This window comes from Apteryx rowi, unplaced genomic scaffold, assembly GCF_003343035.1.
Source record: "Apteryx rowi isolate R43461 unplaced genomic scaffold, aptRow1 scaffold_39, whole genome shotgun sequence".
NCBI classification, from domain to species: domain Eukaryota; kingdom Metazoa; phylum Chordata; class Aves; order Apterygiformes; family Apterygidae; genus Apteryx; species Apteryx rowi.
The window spans coordinates 2,408,512-2,427,040 of record NW_020450418.1 but is presented as its reverse complement, the minus strand read 5'-3'; the positions used below and the strand labels follow the sequence as shown (position 1 = coordinate 2,427,040).

Below are 18,529 nucleotides of genomic sequence, written 5' to 3'. Positions count from 1 at the left end.
TACGCAGTGCTGTGCCCGTCGAAGGCCGGGGCAAAGAACCTTTCATCAGCTGAAACAGGAGCAGGAGCTGATCCAAGGTTAGAGGCTTATTATGCAGGTTTTGGTGGTTACTAGGAGTCGTGATCAGTAGCTGTTATTAAGTACTAAATACTTATGTAGTTGGATTTAATTAAAAAAACCCTCTATGCTTTTTTGATGTAGATATTCTAATATGAATATTCCACTGTCATTTAATATACCTTTCCAAGAGGAAATTAAACATCTGTGCATGTGAAAACTGCCACACCTCCGCACTCYTCAAAAATGTTGTTATCCTGGTGTTTTTGCGTTGGTCCCGGAGGCCCGGAGTTGCCGCTGCTTGGGGCGACGCTCCGTTGGCTCCGGCTTCCCGGGGCCGCTAGAGCACATCCCGACACCCCCAGCACTGCCACCGAAAACCCGCTGAATCCGGGTCGGCCTTTCACGCTGCCTGCATGTGTTGAGGGAAGTTTTCCAAGCTTAAAACTTAACACGAGTCAAAAAAATGTTTTACAGCTGGTGCGGTTTTCTTTTCTTCGGGGTGCCTTAGCACACGCAAGGACGCGGTTTGTCAGTGACAGGTCTTGCTAGAATTTGATGGCTGTGAACTGTTTTCCTTCCTTTCCTCTCAAAGATACTCCCTGAAGAAGAGAAATCCAGATTCAAGTTTCCGGTCTAAAACTGGAGTATTTTCTATTTTAGCAGTAATACTTTATAAGACAGGGTCCACATCCAGATCCTAGTCAAATACATATGTTGGGCATCCACCTTAATTCAAGTTCTTTGGACAAGGTATTTCCCAAAATCCCTATTACTAAAATGTCACGAACTGTTAGCAGCTTCCTGGGTTGGAACTATATTGCGTGAAACTTTTAAATATTTCCGTCGACTCAGGGTGGGAGCAAGCTATCGCACCTTCTAGATCAGGAGCAGCGGGCGTAAAGCGCGGGCAGCGACGGCGCGGCAGCGGGTTGCGCGCGGCGCTGCTCGTCGGGSCCGCGGTGCTGGTGAGAATCAGGGGTTTCACAGGAATGCATGAATTTCACTCAACTTCACACCGTTAGTCCCTTCGGAGCAGGAGCGCGCGTGGCGGCGCCGAGCCCTTGGCCGAGGCCTTCCGCGTGCTGCCGGACGGCAGAAGTATTTCGCGGGCCTTAGAGCGTATAAGGCTGCTCTCAGCTCCCCTGGCCGTAGCCGTTGGACCAGCGTCACCGTTCCAGATGGACCCGCGTTGGAGCTTAGCCTTGCTTGGCCCTTCGGGGCGCCTTTCCCGCTGCCCGGAGCGAGCTTACGGGCCCCATTCAGGTCCAGCCTGGGACCTCAGGGCTGTGGAAAGTGGTCAGACGGGACTCAAACCTCCAGGTTTAACCGCCCGCTGGCCAAAAAATGAAAAAAACCCTTGAAATCAGCACTAGTAAATTGTTATCTGGTGTTTTTATATATTATCTAGTTCTGACTATGGATAACCACATAGCAAATGCAGTGCTGGGCCCTGGGCTTGTCCAGCAAAGCATGGTCCAGCTCGGACCACGTTGCCACCACGTTGCTTGAAAAGCCACCGCCTGGCTGTGACGGCCACCGGCTGCGGGTGACGCGGAGGCGCGGGGGCGACCGGCACCTGAGAGCCTTAACACGGGCTTTTACAAGCTGTGCAAACAAACGATGCTGGCTGGGAGGATGCTGCCATCTCCCTCTTCCTCCCCACCCTTTCACCCGGGGGACTCGCTCAGGTTTTAAACAGATTTAATACTGTATTTTAAAAGGCCGTATGGGCAGTTTGGTAAACATAGAGCGCGCTGAGTCAGAGCTGCAGGCTGAAGTGGTTTGCTTGCGTAGATTAATAAAGACGATTAGCGCAGGGAAAATCTTAGTCCTGCTTTCAGCTACTGCYGGTCTGAAGATTTTTAGTTTTGTGACTGAAGTCGTAGCCTGAGCGTTCACGGAGTTACAGTCTGTGTACGTGCAAAAAAGTAGATACGGACATGTCCAGGTGCCACCCGAGAGCTATTTAGGTGAAGATGTAAATATTCCACATTTTCTAAACCTGGAAGATCATGGCGTGTGAGTCAACTTTTTAAGCTGCACGTGCTCCCCGACTGTTGAAGCTGCGTGTGTGGGTTGCTCTCTATGACTAGCCCGTGATCCACCGTGAGCAATCAGTCCTCTCACTTCCCGCAGTGCCCTCCGGTACAATTGCAGGCCAGCTGACGGGACTTACGCACGGTAGCACTTGAAAAATAGGTCAAAAGAGGTCGTTTTTTTGCAGCGTGCTGCATACCTGAGCRGCTCTGCTAAATGCATAAGTAACAATATCTCTGGGTTTCACCCATAGTTGACAGTCATATTCATTTATTTTGAGAGGCTATGCAAGGGTAGGAAGTTCAAATAAGGTAAATCAGTGAGGTGGACATTATTACCCTTTAAGTGCTTAAAATGTCTATTCTAGGAAAACAGATTAAAATTCCAAACTAAATCAATGTTTTAAGCTCCCATCCTTAATGATAATGCTTTCAAGAAATTGCATTTAGCCATGAAAAAATCCATTTAATTGTATTTTATAATTAATATGATTTAGATGGTTAGCATGATGGCTCAAAACATAATGGGTTATCTGTATGGCTGGTCGTTCCAAGGCTGTGCTGGGCATACGGACGTGAAGGTTAGTAGGTGTCCTAACGTCTTCCTCTGAGTTGTGACTGGGATTCCTTCAGGAGCCACATTCTTAACTTTCATCTTAAAGACCATAAGGAAATTAAATTAAGATGAAACAGAGAACAATTTTATGTTAAATTGTAACCCTTTCAGGAGCCAAGGAATCTGRTTTAACAGGTCTAACATTTTACCAATAGCCTGTTCTACACTGCTAAGGGTAGCTTTATTCTGATCCTCATTTAAAATTTCTGGAGAATTTACTTCATAAAGAGCTAAGAAATGTTAATCGACCTTGTCTTTATGTCTAATGCCAGTGGCCAGGTGGAGCTTTTCAAGTGCGTCAGGCGTCGTGCTTGATGCTGGCAGGATGCTTCTCTGATATCTCCTTCCCTTTCCTGCTCCAGCATTTGTTTCACCAGCGTCAAAGGACTTTCATCCCTACAGAATATTTACACCCTAAGCTGTGTTGTCTCTGGTTGTTTTTTGAACCTGGTTYGATGGCTGCGGATGGATATGTGGATGAAAATAACAGCTACATTTTGTGGCAGGTCCACATCCAGATGTTTCTGTTTGTGGTTTGTGAAAGTCTTRTGAAACACTGAAACACAGTTCCGTTAGTCCCTTACATCTTTCATGTTTTTTTTCTCTTTATTGAGTTGAAATCGTCGCTGTGGTCTTCTGTSTGGATGGTTCCTTCCTTTCTTAGGCCTGTTGTGAAAGCCAGCTTGTGGTTTCTCAAGCGGGAGTTTTCAGAGCAGCGGCAGGGTTGCAGGCACCCGGTTCTGCGTAGGTATTGGGTGGACGGACCGCTGGTGAAAGCCGCTGGCCCGGGCTCTGCTGTGGGTTGGCATGGGCAAGAGCCGCCTGCCCTGATGCGCAGGGCGCACGGTAACCGAGCGCGGGAGTCCTTCGCCGTGGGTGAGCCAGCTCCAGCGCCGGAAGCCGTCTAGCCACAACAGCACAGGATGGTGCCCCACCTAATTACGCCTGTTGAAAGGCAGGGCTAATTAGTTTTAGGTGGAGCGCCTTGTTAGCACAGCGATGTTGCTTCCAGGATCGGAGTTGGTTTCCCAGCACGTGTAAGCTTACCGGCCCTCTCGGAACCAGCCCGGATGGATCAAATGAGATAATGCGCTGCATGGGACAGGCAGGACCTAAGTGGGTAGCTGGGGGATTTCGTAATCACATCCTGRTTTTTCAGTGTCCTTCTCACACTCGCACGTTCACACGCGCACCGTGCGCTCGGGAAGAAAACATTGCTACTCACGCAATGAAATGGTCGTCTTGCTGCGACCCGGCCTTCGCTTAGCTGGGGAAGCAGAAGCACAGTTTGGGCTCCCCTGCATTTACAGGAAACTGGAATTGGGATTTAAATCCCAGTGCTCAATTCCGGATCTGGAATGGAGGCTTCTTCCTGAGGCCCGTGGAAACTAATGGTAGCCCTGCAGCTCCGCGTGCTGTTTGCTCTGCCCTTTGAGGAGTAATTCACGTAAAAGTGTGATGGGGATTCGTTTAATTTAAAAATTTGTAACRGCCTTGGCAGTTCTGATCACTCTTCAGAAACTTGTTCAAGGTACGTGTTCATTTCCGTATGAAATGTCTCACCTGAGAAAGCATTTGTTCCTTTTGGCGTTCTCCCCAGCGAACGCTCCCCGGCCTTTGGTTAAGGCAGTCTTTGCGCTCGTTTTGTTAGACTCTGTATAAGAGAGGGGCTCTCGTATGGGTGTATTTTTCTCCTGACTTGTGAATAGGGCAGGAATCCTACAGGGCAGCAAGGAACYGAGCCTGGTGGGTAAAATGATAACGTGTTGAATCGTGTGTTTGCTCCCTGGGATAAAGTTGGAACTGAGCAATCTTTCCCTTTCATTCAGCAGGCCAAGATTAGATCCTGCCCCTCTTGCCGTTTCGGTCTCTCCCTATCCCCGGACTGAGGCATTCCTACTATGCAGGCAAATCCCGTTCCCAGATTCCCCGTGATATCACTGCTAAGTGACATTTGACAAGATGCTTCCTGCGTTCTGTTACTTCCATTTGGCACCGCAGCAGCCCTGTCACTTACCCCGCTGATTTGCGGCAGCCGCGTGGCGCTGCTCGCTGCGGTGGGCTGCCACGCGGCGGGGGGACGCTGCCAAAGTGAGCCCTGCCCTGTGGTAAAACACTCGATCCTACCTTAAGGTGAGATGGTATCTCCGATATAAATCCTTCTTCAGAACTTCTTCAGCTTTCCTGGTTAGCCAGCRCTTGGGATTAAATGTTCAGGCTTATCTTCAGATCAGAAGCGAGTTCTCTGGGAAGTTTCAGCCACCTGAAGGTTTTCGTAGTGTTTACGCCTCATTATCCTGCCGAAGGTGCAGCGTTAACTTTGCTTTCAGAACCTTACTCTTTCATCTTTACACTATAAGATTTAAAGTTGAGGTTTACACAGCTGATTTAGAGTATTTGTATGTGYTTTTGATGCATGCACACACACAAACTAAATGTAAGAGTACTTTCTGAATAGCATTCAAGACCCTAACTTTTTRTTAGCTAAACTTTTCCAATGGGTTTCCAATGCCCCATTTCAGTTGAAGAGAGATGTTAGTCATATTTACTCTTCAGGAATGAAGAATCATGACTGAACGTGCTCTACAACCTGCTGCAATGCCTACTGAAGCTTCGGCCCTTCTTTCTGAGGCAACATGGTAAATCCAGMTCTTTGCAAGGCTGTCCTTCAGGAGTAGTGGTCTTCTCTCCRTCTTCTTCATTCTTTTTGAAAATTTGATTTTAGAGTCTCTGATCTTTTCAGTAGTGATCGTTCCACTTTTGTGGGGATGTCACGGGTTCAGAGGTTTCTTGAGCGGTGTGCCAAGGATCTCAAAGGCAGTTGGGCATTCCAGTAAACTGCTGGACTCCTTTAGTAGCCTCGGGCCCTGGACGTTTCCCCCTTTCTCTGTTCCTTCAGTTCTCTGCTCGGCAGCCCACAAAACGCCACAGCTGTACCGCACAACGGACTCCTCCTTCACTTCTGAGCTTCAGCTTCTCTGTGCTCAGCCTGGCACTCTACCCCCTCTGGACTGCAGGGATTTATCACAGACTGGTGTCTTGGGCCGACCCTTGATTGCCTCTTCCATGCCATCATCTTCTCCTGGAAAAAGCAATGCTCTTGATACCGGTACTCTCAGTACCCTAACGGCCAGTCCAGCTGACCCTGGACGCTGACATTAGAGAAGTAGCACTGATGGTAAGTGCTGCTTGTGGGCACCAGCGGTTATTGCCACAAAGGCTGGCAAAATTGTCAGGAGACTTGAGCTACTTCTCCATCTCTGAACATAATAAACAGCAAGCACCCTGCCCCAGATTAACTGCTAAGCAATTGCCCAGTTACTGTTAACAGTCAGTGGTCTGTTCAGTGAGTTGCCAATTACTGTGGATCCTCAGATGACCTGATTCCCATGACCCAGCTCCGATCCTCCCAGCCTGTCCTGGCACTGGTAGCCATCATGATGACTCTTTGCTGGTTTGTCCAGTTCTGCCTTCACTGGCTTCATCAGCACTCAGCACTTCAGTAGGCTGGCAGCCTGCAGCTCCAGCTCCAGCTCCAGCTCCAGGCTGATCTCTCAGTCTGAGTTTCCTTGAAATGTTTCGTTTTTGCCTACCAGAACACTGCTTGGCACCCCCCCGTGACCGATCTCCCTCCTCTCACCTTGGAGATGTTCCTGTGAATCACAGGCATCACAGTCAAAGCAAGGTCTGAGACTGACCCGCTGCCCAGTGCCAGGAGCTCCGCTGCATCCTGGCTATTCATAAGCTCTTTTGTTTGTCATTCAGGGCTTCCATTTACTGCTGGATGTCAAGATGCTTTCATTGCCATAAGATTTATTTCACGTCATTTCAGCCACCTAAAAATTACAGAACATTCTCAACTAGTGGCTGTTTTTTAAAGAAAACGTATTGAGAGCTCAGGAGCTAACCATCCTGTTGTGCAGGAAGATCAGGAATTTCAGCAGAAGCCAACTCGATGAAGCAAGGACTAAAATGCAGAAAGAGAGCAGGCAAAGAGTGAGAACAAGACTGGTAACAGGAGCAGCGTAAAAACGTTGTTCTGGCATGTGGGGGTAAATCGGGTAGGCCAAAGCCCAGCTGGAGCTATGACTAGCTGGGAACATGAAGGGAACCAAGAGGGATCCTAACATGAGTATGCTAGCGGTAAAGGAAAGTTCAGAGTAGTAGGTCAGCCTAGTGACAGCCACTACACGAAAGGCTGAGGTACTCAGCACCTCTTTTGTCTCGGTTGCCACAGCCAAAGGCTGCTCCTGGACCTCTGTGCTGACCTGCGGGGCTTGGGAAGGAGAGGGACAGGCAGCAAGGAAGGAGCAGCAGCTTAGGGACAACTTAGAGGAGACGGATTTGTTCAAATCTGTAGGGCTGGGCAGGATTCAAGCTGAAAAAGCCGGCTGAGGTGTTTGCAAGGCCACTGTGTGTCATTCATGAAAAATCATGCTGATGAGAGAGGTCCCTGACAACTGGAAAAAGGCCCATCTTTGAAAAGGCGAAGTGAGATCTGGGGAGCTATGGGCCAGTCAGACTCACCTTGGTCCCTGGAAAGGTCACTGAGCATGTCCATTGGAATCCGTTTCCAAGTGCGTGAAGGGCATGAAAGGAAATCAGAACCAGTTAACACGGATTTACCAAGGACAAATCATGCTTGATCACCCTGGCCTCCTCCTACAATGAAAGGCCTGGCTATGGGGACATGGGGAGGTATGTGGATGTGATACACGTGACTTCAGTAAGCATTCTGGCATCATTTCCTTCACGTGGAAGCTGAGGAAGTATTGCCTGGACAACCTGACTGTTGAAGGAGGCGAATGTTGCTGGATCACTTGGCTCAAGCATAGTGATCAGTGGCTCATTGTCCAGTTGGTGGCTGATAACAGGAAGGGTAAGGGGCACCTAACAGCACCCCATGGCTGCTTGAAGAAGTGTTAAAACAACAGCAGCACCAAACTTCCTTTTGTAGTGGCAGGTTACTGCCTGCCAAAAAAAAAAGAGGCAATGGTCACAAGCTGCAGCTTGGAAGGAGTGTGGGGGGGATCAGATTGGACATAAGGACAAACTTCTTTGGCAGAAGGGTAGTGCAGCAGTGGGACAGGCCAGCAGTTGGGGAATCTCCATCTTTGGAGGTTTTCAAGACTGAGTTAGACAAAGCTACTACCCTAACGCTGGTGATCAGCTGCAAAGCTAATGCTGGGGTAGTCCTGCACTGAGTGAGAGGCTAGACTAGATGACCTCCGGAGGTCCCTGCAGCCAACTTCTGGGATTCTGTGGTAGCGAGGTGCCTTCTGTAATTAATGGGGAAAGCTGGGCACTTCCAGGAGGTGATTCAAGCCGTCCTAGGAGACACGCTCAGAATAAACTAGAGTCACCCTTTGGAGGTCCCAGTCACTTTCCACTGACGGTGCAGGGAGCTTAGGTGATTAACTTTTAGATGGCTAAAGATAGCTAGATGAACCCCCCAGCCCAGTGACATTTCTCCAGGCTAATATTACTGCTTATCAGTGTTGCTCAAATTACACTGCAGCTGGCTCCGTGGTGGAGCTGCAGTCATCCTGGCTGTTGACTCAGAAACATCACTGCTGCTATGGCAGATGAATGACGAGCAGCCGTCTCGGGCGCTTCAAGCCATGCAAGCCGGCCGAAGTCACGCCGCAGGCATTCTTCCCTTCGCTGGAAGCCGCCTCTTCAGTTACTAAATGAGCTGTGGCTTATTTCTTCTCGGGATAGCTGCTGCGTGGAGACAGAAAGTGGTTTAGTCTCCCATAGTTCCTGTGTCATTCCCTACAGGCAGGACATTTTTCTTTCTCCCTTTCATGTTGCTTTCCACAGTCCCCGTGTCTTCGCTTGGTAAGTTGTCTCTCTTTGCTCCCTGCAGTCTTTCAGCTTGAACCTAGATGTCTGTCTGGCGTTCTTGGCTGGGGCTGTTTTAATCACTGCCTTGGCGTCTTCAGCTCTTCTGGAGCCATTTTTCTAGGGGCTGAGCTCTTCCCAGCAGCCTTTCTGGGCAGCCGAAATCGTGCGTCCCAGAAAGGACCTGTCTTTAATTAGAGACTCTTTAATGGCTCCAGAGTTAAGTGTAAATGCCAGGATTCTCAGCAATGTAACAGCAGAGTTTATGTCTTCTTCTGCTCGCTGCTYGGGGAAAAAAAAAAATACCCCCCAAAATCTTGGCCATATTTTGCCTGAAGTTATAGCGCATGTCAAATGCTTTCATCAACAATTTCAGCATTACAAGCATTATTCCTGGCAGCAGTATCTCACTCATTTCCTGTCATTTTTCGCAATTAGCAGCAGAAAGCTTTCGTTTCAGTTTTTTTTTTTGTCACTATCTTTCCCTGTCATCTCTGAATACAGACTCCATTGTTTCTGCTGCTTTTGAGCTCGCGTTAAGATTTTGTCTGCTTCCCCCCCAGCTGGATTGCCTCCAGTGCCACCTCCTGATTGCTTCTCTAGCAGCGTCTTTGCCAGTTAATCACGCTGCCTTTCTTCGCCTGGGTTTCGCTGTGCTGACCTCCGTTACCATATTTCATGTATCAGCGTTGGGTGACAGCATAAGAAGATCCCGTGTTTCTAAAATAGCCTTTTGCTCGAAGAGTTATTGAGAGCCCCGCTGCAGYTGCAGCCTGCTCCCCGTTCATTTGCACGCGCTGCCCGTTTCCGTGCCCTCTGCAGACCCTTGCGAATGCCCGCCCTTCTCCCGCTGAGACCCAGCACGCCCAGCATCTCTCCCAGCCTCCAGCCGTGCCCGGCCCGGCCCGCGCTGGGTCCGGGAGGGGAGGAAGGGCCCGTCTCTCCGGCCAGACCTCCCGTGCATGCCGCAGGGAGGCTTTGGTGCAGCTGCAGGTGTGAGAAATGTGAGAGGGGACAGCTGGAGTTACTTGCAGAACTGGAGTCCCCAAAATGTGGTTAGGAGGGGCAGAAGGGCAGGACCATCCATTTGTTCGGGGAGTTGCTCAAGAGACGGGCCTGGCTCCACCTGTCCCACAGGTGCTCGGGCTTTTGCCTTCCTTAGCACATCTGCACTTATCTTTGCAAAAGATATAATTAGTTTCATTGCATGCAATCAAGTGTTGGGGGAAAAAAGCGTGGATCTAAATCTTCTGCCGTTCCCATGAGCGGTGATTGCTCCGTGATCCCAGCCCGCAGGCCGCCGCCCTGGGAGCGCGCAGGGGTGCGCAGAGCTGCGGGCGAGCCGGTGTCCCTGCGCGGGCCGTGTTGCCGACACGCCTGCTGTTGGGGAGTCTGCTGGCACGTCTTGCCATTCGGTATTCACTGTTCTTTCTTTAGATACCTTTCTAGCTTTTGTGGTTGAGAAAAAAATTGCAGATCTGAGCCAGAGGTGCCCAAAATACTGAAAAACGCGCAAGGCGTCTATAAAGGAAGCCGGTAGCTGCAAGGTGCAGGTGTTTCAGATCTCGTTATTTGAGGCTCATGACTTTTCAGGTCTCCCAGTTCATGAGATGGTGCTATGAGGCTCAGGCACTTTCATTCCTGATTTTAACCAAATCACTGCAGTTGTGCTCTGCTTCTCTTACTATGTTTCCTGCGAATTTTCAAACCCATCTACGGAACAATTTTCTCCAATATATTTGTTGGATCTGTTAGAACAATGGCTTAATTCAAGGAAGCAGCGCTCTGCTCCTGGGCAGTCATGAATGCGCTGACAGGATACATTAAACAAATAAATTATTTAGTGTCAGTTGTTTGCTCGGCATTGTCAAGGATAACTGTGTAAACATGTACGCACCGTCTGCAGGCAACCACAGATGCAGGCAGGGAAGGCAGAGGGTGAATGGCCCACAGCCTGCCCTRTTCGATCAAGTTTTGGCATGTCGTCGGTTGATAAACCTGTTTTACTGAACACGTTATGTGCTCGGGGGCTGAGAACGATGCTAGGCACCGGCTAGGATTTATCACGGGGCATATAACGAATCTTGCCCTCTGAAGTTAAAATAGCTGCGTTCTGCTGTCGCAAGGGAACTGGAGGAGCACCCGCGGTGCCGCTGGGTCCGACTGACCTTTAGCTAAGCCCTGACCGTCCGCGGGCCTCGGTAAACCACCCGGGCCRCCACCCGTTGCTTTTCTAACTCGTGCGTCTCATCCGCGTCGTGCCCTGCGATCGGCTGGGTCTTGCCCAAAGCCCGGGAGAGCTCAGCCGGTGGATCCGGCGCCCGCGGCCCGGCTCGTACGTGAGGATCCACAGAGAGGGCTTCCACCGGGGCCACGCGATTGCCCTGCGCTCCTTACGGCGTCCGGGGCTGCTAGGTGCCTCGCTTAGCTGTGAGCTCTTAGTCATTAGTAGTCGCGGATTGGGAAATGTAAATGAAGCCCTCAGTAATGATATTTATCCCACTCGCAAAATAACAGTGGGGCATGCAAACGATGAGCCAGACATCTCCCTTCCCTTCTGAATCAGTCCTTATCGCCTGCGATCGCATCGCAACAACGGCGATGACAATATGTGTAGCAAAGACAGTATATTATATAATCGGAATAAATTGTCGTGAAGGCCTCTCGTGTCTTCTACGTGATTGAGACTCCTAACGTCAATATTGCATGGCTTGCAAATTATTGTAAATATTTGTAAATGGGCAAAATATTCAAATGTGCCTAAACCCCCCAGAACAGGGGTTGTGTCCTATTGATTCACGTTGAGAAGTGGGTACATTTTAAAGTGATACCCTTAATGTTATTTTCAAACATTTCTCCAGGAGCCTAGTGGCATGCTTTCAGACATTGCTTAAAGCARCGTTTTAAGTGACTGTAAGCAGTTTTGTGCGGCAGGATAAACATTTACATGTTTCCATGCAGGGACATTAGGACTTAAGAAAACCCAGCCCCGCGCTGTGCAGCKGGAGCGGAGCTCAGCTCCCAAGTACGGCGGCTCCGTGGCAGCGTGTTTCCCTGTCGCCAGTGCGGGTTAGAAGCATTTTCTTGTGTGCGTTTGTGCTGCAGTCGTTTGTTTCTTWTGCGTGTTCTGCTGTTTGAGGTTTTTCTTAAATTTTACAAGTTTGTTAAGCGTCTGCGTTTAGGGAACATTTCAGAGCCTACCTACGGACGTGCTGTGCGTGCCGAATTTGGGGACGGATCCAGCACTGTAAGCCTCTCCCAAGCAAAAGTGAACAACCGCTTTTTTTTAATTTTAAATGACCAGATTTGGTCTTGAGTCTGAGTTGCTGTTGAGGTAAGGTTAATACAGAGGGGTGATACCTTTTATTGGATCAGCTGGAATCGATGGGAAAACAGCCGCGTTTGTGCGCTCAGCAGCCCGCCCTCCAGTCCCCCGGAGCTGCTGGGACAACGGCAGAGCTGGACTGTGCGCTCAAGCACGCGTGGGGGAAGGATGGCCTTAAATGTTAAAGAAGTTTATAATTATGAATAGCTGCAATTTATTGCAGCCAAGATGCAATTAAAAGTAAATAACCCAGAAGACGTCTTAACTGGCACAGTAAACAAATTGCTTTGCGTGCGGAACAGCATATACTGTAAAAGTTTTGAAGACCAGTATAAGTTGCAGTAATTTACTTTTTAACCTTCATTGTAAGAAGCTGCTCTTTGAATATTTCTACATAAAAAGCAGGCCTTTTGGATAGAGACTATTAGCTTTATTTCTGAGTTTCTGCATGCCTAAGGTTACGAGTGAAGTTACATTAGAAGTTGCTGGGGTTTTTTGCAGAATTAAGGATTAAGTCTTTTGCCAGTATAATCAGTTTATAACTTGATGTTTAAGAGCTGAAATGAGCTGAGTTTGTAAAGGTGTCTGCAGATGCTTGTATTCAATATTTCTCACTTGCCAAACCGGGCAGTGGGTTTGCAAGACGGTAACCGTCAGTAGCGGTAGCCTGTTTGGGTGTGTTTAGCTAGTTCATGGAAGACTTAGTTATCCAGCATCTCTGATATTCTATGGAGCAAAGAGAACGGCAGCTTCTCCCCACCGTTTTTATTTACCTGTTTGCAATCTGGTATTTTGGCCTTTCTTTTAAAACTTTTTAGCCTTTCCAGCCAGAAACAGGAAATCCTGCGTCTTTATTTGTTTAAAAGTGACTAGGTGACTGGAGAGACTCATGAGTGAATCAGCAGGGGGAATAACTCGCTTTGCAGTTTTGGATCTTGTTTCAAAAAATGCTTCTTGGCTTGTCGCCCTTGTAAGTCCAGGGCAAAGCCACGGGACGGGGGCGCGGGGCGGGCTGGCCGGGGCACGCGCGACGCTTCGCGGGCCTCGCCTGAAGCGCTCAGCTGCTCTCGTGCTGACCCGTTCCCAGCAAAGAGGGTGTTCTCCAGCACCCAGCACCTTGCAAATACGCAAGAAGAAGAAAAGTCTCAAGTCCGTGTTCATTAGGAGCTCTCACGGTGAGAAAACTATAGCACAGCCAGGTCACTACATGGGGAAAAAGCTTCTAAAAAGGGACTTGCAAGTCACTTTTCTAGTAAGAGGTATTTTATGTTTTATCATCTCATAGAGATCAAAAAGATGGCAAATAATAACAAAAAAATAATTCCTGCAAAATACCGGCATATACATGAATTGCATTAAAGCACATTAGAATGTGGGAATTTCTAAGCACAGACTGAAAAATATCAGGCATTGTGCTTCCTTTAACGACTCGGCGAGGGCATCCTCCRAAAGGGCTGTGACGAGACGTCGCCTGAGCTCCGACTGCAGGGTGGTGGGATCCAGAGCCTTACACGAATGCCATGGAGTACTTAAAGTAAAACTGAAACAAACTCCTTTCAGTGCTGGCGTTCATTTGTTCTTCATTGTATCCCAGAAATGATTTCGCGTATGACACTGGAAAAAATGACGGAAATGCCGGTTAGAGCGTAGAAGTAATCTTGCTGGTAAGAGCTTGGTTGTGCAACGCCCAGATATAAACTGAAACCTGATAGGCTTGAAGACACATCAGATCGTTTTCCAGGAGATTATAGGCAGAAATTGTACAATTGCTTCAGTAAGCGACTGAGTTGGTTGTGCTGTACACGAGGGTTGTCAAAGTGTCCCGGCGGAGAAGGCGAGACGCCAGGATTAGCCGTGCTCCTTGCGGGGGGGGGTTGTAYTCCTGAGGCTCACATGGATGTCAGGGCAAGAGCACGTCATGTGGCATCTAAAACTGTGTTTGTTGTTTATTGGGATCCTCGTGGTGACACTAGGTAGCGTTAAGTGAGAGAATCCTGATGCGCTTCCTTTCCTTCCTCCAGCACTTCTTTTTCTTCCCCCCCTTCCTCACTCTAATTCCCGCTTTTGCGATTCCCGGTTTTGGTTCTGCGCTGGCGTTTTTAATTCCCCCGTCGCCTCCAGCTGCCGGCCCGCCGTGTGGGCTGCTCTCCTCTCCGGTGCCCTACGCGCTCGCTCTGCCCCAACACGCAGCGCTGCCGCAGCTGCCTGGCGGCGAAGCCTCACCGCCGCGCGCGGGTCGCCCCGCTGCGAGTGCCTGGGGGGACAGCGGGGTCCTGGGGYGCGTTGCTTCCAGCCGCTGCCGGGAGCGCTGGGCACGCCGACGGGAGTTAATCCATGCATACTTGCAAAATTACCTTGTACGCTTGCGATCCAGCAACGTATTTCCTCTGGCTCCCTCCTGCCCAGGCCTTGGTCCTGCAGGAGCTGCCTAGGTCRTGGAGACCTTCTGTGCGGTGGGCACAGAGGGCAGAGCCCATGCGCACCCCCGGGCCTTTCCCCTGCAAAACTGCACGAAGCACCTGTGATTTTTTTTCTTGCAGTTAGTACTAAGCACTTCTTGAAGCCGGGAGCCGTCTGACGGGTCATTGCGTGCACACGCATAGTCGCCGGCGTGAACAAGATGATAGTTGCCGTTGGCTTAGCCCTGCCCGTTAGGAGCGACGGGACGGCAGCCTTGCTGGGCGCTGTGCAAGGCAGCGGCTGCCGAGAGCAGATCGGGCCCTCGCGCATCACGCCGTATCGCTTACAGCGCCGGCTGTGGGAGTCCCTGCATCAGCTGCCGGCAGCAGTGCCCTTTTCCGAGGGCTTTCTTTGTTGGGTTCTGCTGAAAAGTGTGTTTTCAGTATCAAAATGTACGATTAATTTTAAAACATTATTCAAATGTGATTAAAGTGGCATATATCCCCGAATAGCAACCGTTACGGAAGTTAGAAAATGTATGTGATTCCATTATAAGATCATTCCCACAGTAGGTTGTTATATTTTTGCAAGAACAAGTTCTAATTGTTTTTAAATCTTACTGTTACTTTTGGATATTTGCCTAACTTAGAACAAATGTCATTAGGGACTAAGAGCATGTATTTTAATTTTGTACTCTGTTTTTCAAAAAAAACCTGGTGCGAATTGAGCCATGTCTGTGGAGTCACAGCGAGCGCTTTCCCAATTTATTTGTAAATAGTCACAACAGCTTAACGAGCAGTGAGGCAGCCGAGCCGCACGTACCGGAGGAGGGCCGGTTTCATAGGAATCCGTAGGAATCGGTGTCTCAGGACTGAGTGGCGCCTGACTGGGTCACTTGGAAAGTTGCCCTGGGACAGTCACCTAGTTTCTAGTAAGAGCTGAACTCTTGCCGTCTCCCTTCCGTCAAGGAGGACACAACTAGTGTCTTTTCTTCTACAGGGCTATCTAATTTCTTGCAACTTGTGGGAACGYAGTCTCTCTGACATACCTACTGATCTAGCAGAGTTGGTTGAAGCTCCCCAGCAGGTTCAGAAATTACTGCCTGAGGGACAGAGGAGGGAGGGAGGGTGGAGGTGCAGAAGGAGGTGCAGAAAGACATGCAGACACACAATCGCAGCCCRCTCTCATAGGTCTCACTTGCTCAAGAAACCAAGCTAAAGAAGGGTTTGGGTTAGTCAAAACCAGAGGACCCCCAAGAGTTTCAGGACAGCCACCCAAGGGGGTGAGTGGTGCAGTGCAGCACCCGTCCTGCTCTGCGATAGCGCATCGCATCTACCCGATGCGACCCAAAGTGCGGCGGCGCTTTGGAGGGGACGACGGCAGCGGTCGCTCCTGCGCAGCAACAGGTAACATTGATCACTGCGCCGAAAGATCTGGATTTAGCCGTGGACAGATGACGGCAGATGTTGCGCCCAGGGCAGTGTCGCAAAGCACGGTGCCTGCTAGGCTGCCTCAGGGCAACCGCGCTGCCCGCTGCCTGCCAAGGCGCTCACCACTCTTTCAGGCTGGGCTCACCCTCGGGTATGAACAAGCAGAGAAGTCACATTTTCCCCCATAAAATGATACTTAATAAGAATTTTTTACTAACACTTTGCTGTATCTTTGCTCATTAAAATGACTAAGAGATACTTTAAATGGCAGTTGTCAAGACATCTGCATTTAAATCATTAATCTATGTCCCTTAAGTGTTTTTGCTGAAATGGCCTAAGTAAGTGATAACGCTCGTGTCTTTACATTTGTATCGCACACTTGAGCCTGAATGAATCCCCCCCCACTGTTTCGCAGCCTTCATTCAGGTAGCCCCACAGCAAAACAGCCGGGGGAAGGAGGCATAATTCTGCACAAGTGTGCAACATTATCCTGTGCTAAAAATTCGTCACCCCTCCGCCTAGGTTTCTAAAACAGTCATTGTATTTTTATCTCGCTTTCTAAAAACTTAAAAATTTAGAACTGCCAATAGTTTCACTAGCCTAATACCAAACCAATTTGCTCTACAGCTAAGCCCTAAAGTTTATGCTTTCATATTTTGTAATATTTTCCTTAATATTTTCTGTTTTTTCAGTTTCTTTTTTCCTTTTACTACACAAAACTCAGATTACAAAGTAAAGGAATTGCGTGGACCCTTCCTCAACTCCAGGGAAAATACGTATTTCAGTCTCAAGTTTAGATTTCTGCTCTCATTGCTACATTGCCCCGGTGGTTCTTGCAGAGGTACAGACCTCAGGAACAGCAGGAGTTGAGGGGCAGCGGCAGGCAGCGGCAGGCAGCGGCAGGCAGCGGCGGGCCGGGTCCCGGAGCTCTGCGCTTCGCCAGGGCTGGAAGTCTCCAAATGAGCCAGATTAATGTGGAGTGCAACAGTTGCTCGTCTTCATGCGGCAAGGGGAGCGAAACCCGTTACTAACTGCTGCGGGAACGCACGCTAGGCTAGCGGGGGGGGGGTCACGCTGCGGCTCTGTTTACTGCTCCGAAATCTTAGAACAGAAGAAGGTTATAATAATACGTTAGTTTGTTGTTTAAACATATGGTGAACTCCCGTTTAGTTTGCCTGACTAGCTGTTTTTTTCTATTCCTAAAGTAATGATTTTGTCCGTGTTAATCTTATCAGTAAATACAAACATTTGTGATTCGAAGGAATCTGAGCCCTTCCAGTTCAGCTAATTTACATGATAAGCTAGAGCTGATAGAAAGTGTGGAAGTTCGCAAGGAAAATGCACACTAGTTCTGCATTTATCTATTTTGGCTATTTCCACCTGCTCTTTTGATCTATGCAGGAAGAGATCACTTGCTGTGTTTTGGGCTCTGTAAGCTCAGAAAAAGCCTTAGCTTTTGATGATACTACGATTCAGGTTTACTCTCTTTCTTTAAAGCGTATCTGCAGCGAGCGCTCCCGCTAGTTCACTGATGCGTTAGTCTCTGGCGGTGTTTATTTTCTGCTGGGAAACTTTGAGCATCGAGCATACACGCTCTGTACAACACTTACTAACGGGGGTCAGTGACTTTATGGATGTGGTTAATGAGGGGGAGAATTTATCCTTCCGAAGGCAGGTGGGAGCAGGAGGTGCCGGCCCCGGCCCCGGTTCTCGCGGGGCCGCACCGTTCCCGTGGCGTTTGCCAGCTGATGTCGGGGAGGAGAGGGGAGAGGTGCTGGTTCCAGGTGCGCCGGGGGACACGCGCTGCGGCGTCCCCGCCTGTGTTCGCCGGGGCCCGCGGCGTGCTGTGGCACGCACACGTATGTGCCGCGTGTGCATACGGCGCGTGTCACACCGCGTGCACCGCGTGAGCATGCACCGTGGCGCGCCTGGCCTCTGATGTCACTGCGACCTGCTCGGCCGGGGCCGGCAGAAACGCTGAGCCCGTGAATGTTGACAGATTCATGGGTTAAGTGTATGCCACGCCGGTGTTATGAGAAGCAGTTACATTCATGGGGAGATTCTTATGATTCACTGTATCCGCTTATGTAAACCTTTACTTTTACGCTGAGACCGCTCGGGAGCACGTTGCCCTTCTGGCAGGGCAAGGAGCAGAGCTTGGTGGGGCTGGGGACTGGGGCTGGTGGGGAGCAGGGGCTGGCAGGGCCAGGCACTGGGGCTGGTGGGGAGCAGGGGTCAGTGGGTTGGGGAGCAGGGACTGGCAGGGAGCAGGGGCTGGCAGGGTTGGGGACTGGGGCCAGTGGGGAGCAGGGGCTGGCAGGGAGCAGAGCCCAGTGGGGTTGGGGAGCTGGCAGGGTTTGGGATCGGGATGAGGTGGGTTTGGGGTGCAGCGACCTGGTGGGGTTGGGGTGCAGAGGCCTGGTGGGGTTGGGGTGCAGGGACCTGGTGGGGTTGGGGAGCAGGGTCCTGGTGGGGTTGGGGAGCAGGGTCCTGGTGGGGTCGGGGTGCAGAGGCCTGGTGGGGTTGGGGTGCAGGGTCCTGGTAGGGTTGGGGAGCAGGGTCCTGGTGGGGTTTGGGTGCAGGGACCTGGTGGGGTTTGGGTGCAGGGTCCTGGTGGGGTTTGGGTGCAGGGACCTGGTGGGGTTTGGGTGCAGGGACCTGGTGGGGTTGGGGTGCAGGGCTGGCAGGGAGCAGGGACCACCAGGGAGCAGGGACCACCAGGGAGCAGGGTGAGGAGCAGGGTCCTGGTGGGGTTGGGGTGCAGGGACCTGGTGGGGTTGGGGTGCAGGGCTGCCGGGGAGTGGGGGGCGGCGGCGCC

The 18,529-nt window shown here is 50.3% G+C and overlaps 1 protein-coding gene across 1 annotated transcript in view; it reads left to right on the top strand.

The window, feature by feature from the left end:
* The window catches only part of PDE4B (phosphodiesterase 4B), a 60,427-nt gene that overhangs the window by 16,988 nt on the left and 24,910 nt on the right, over positions 1-18,529 (top strand). The gene's annotated exons all lie outside the window — the stretch shown is intronic.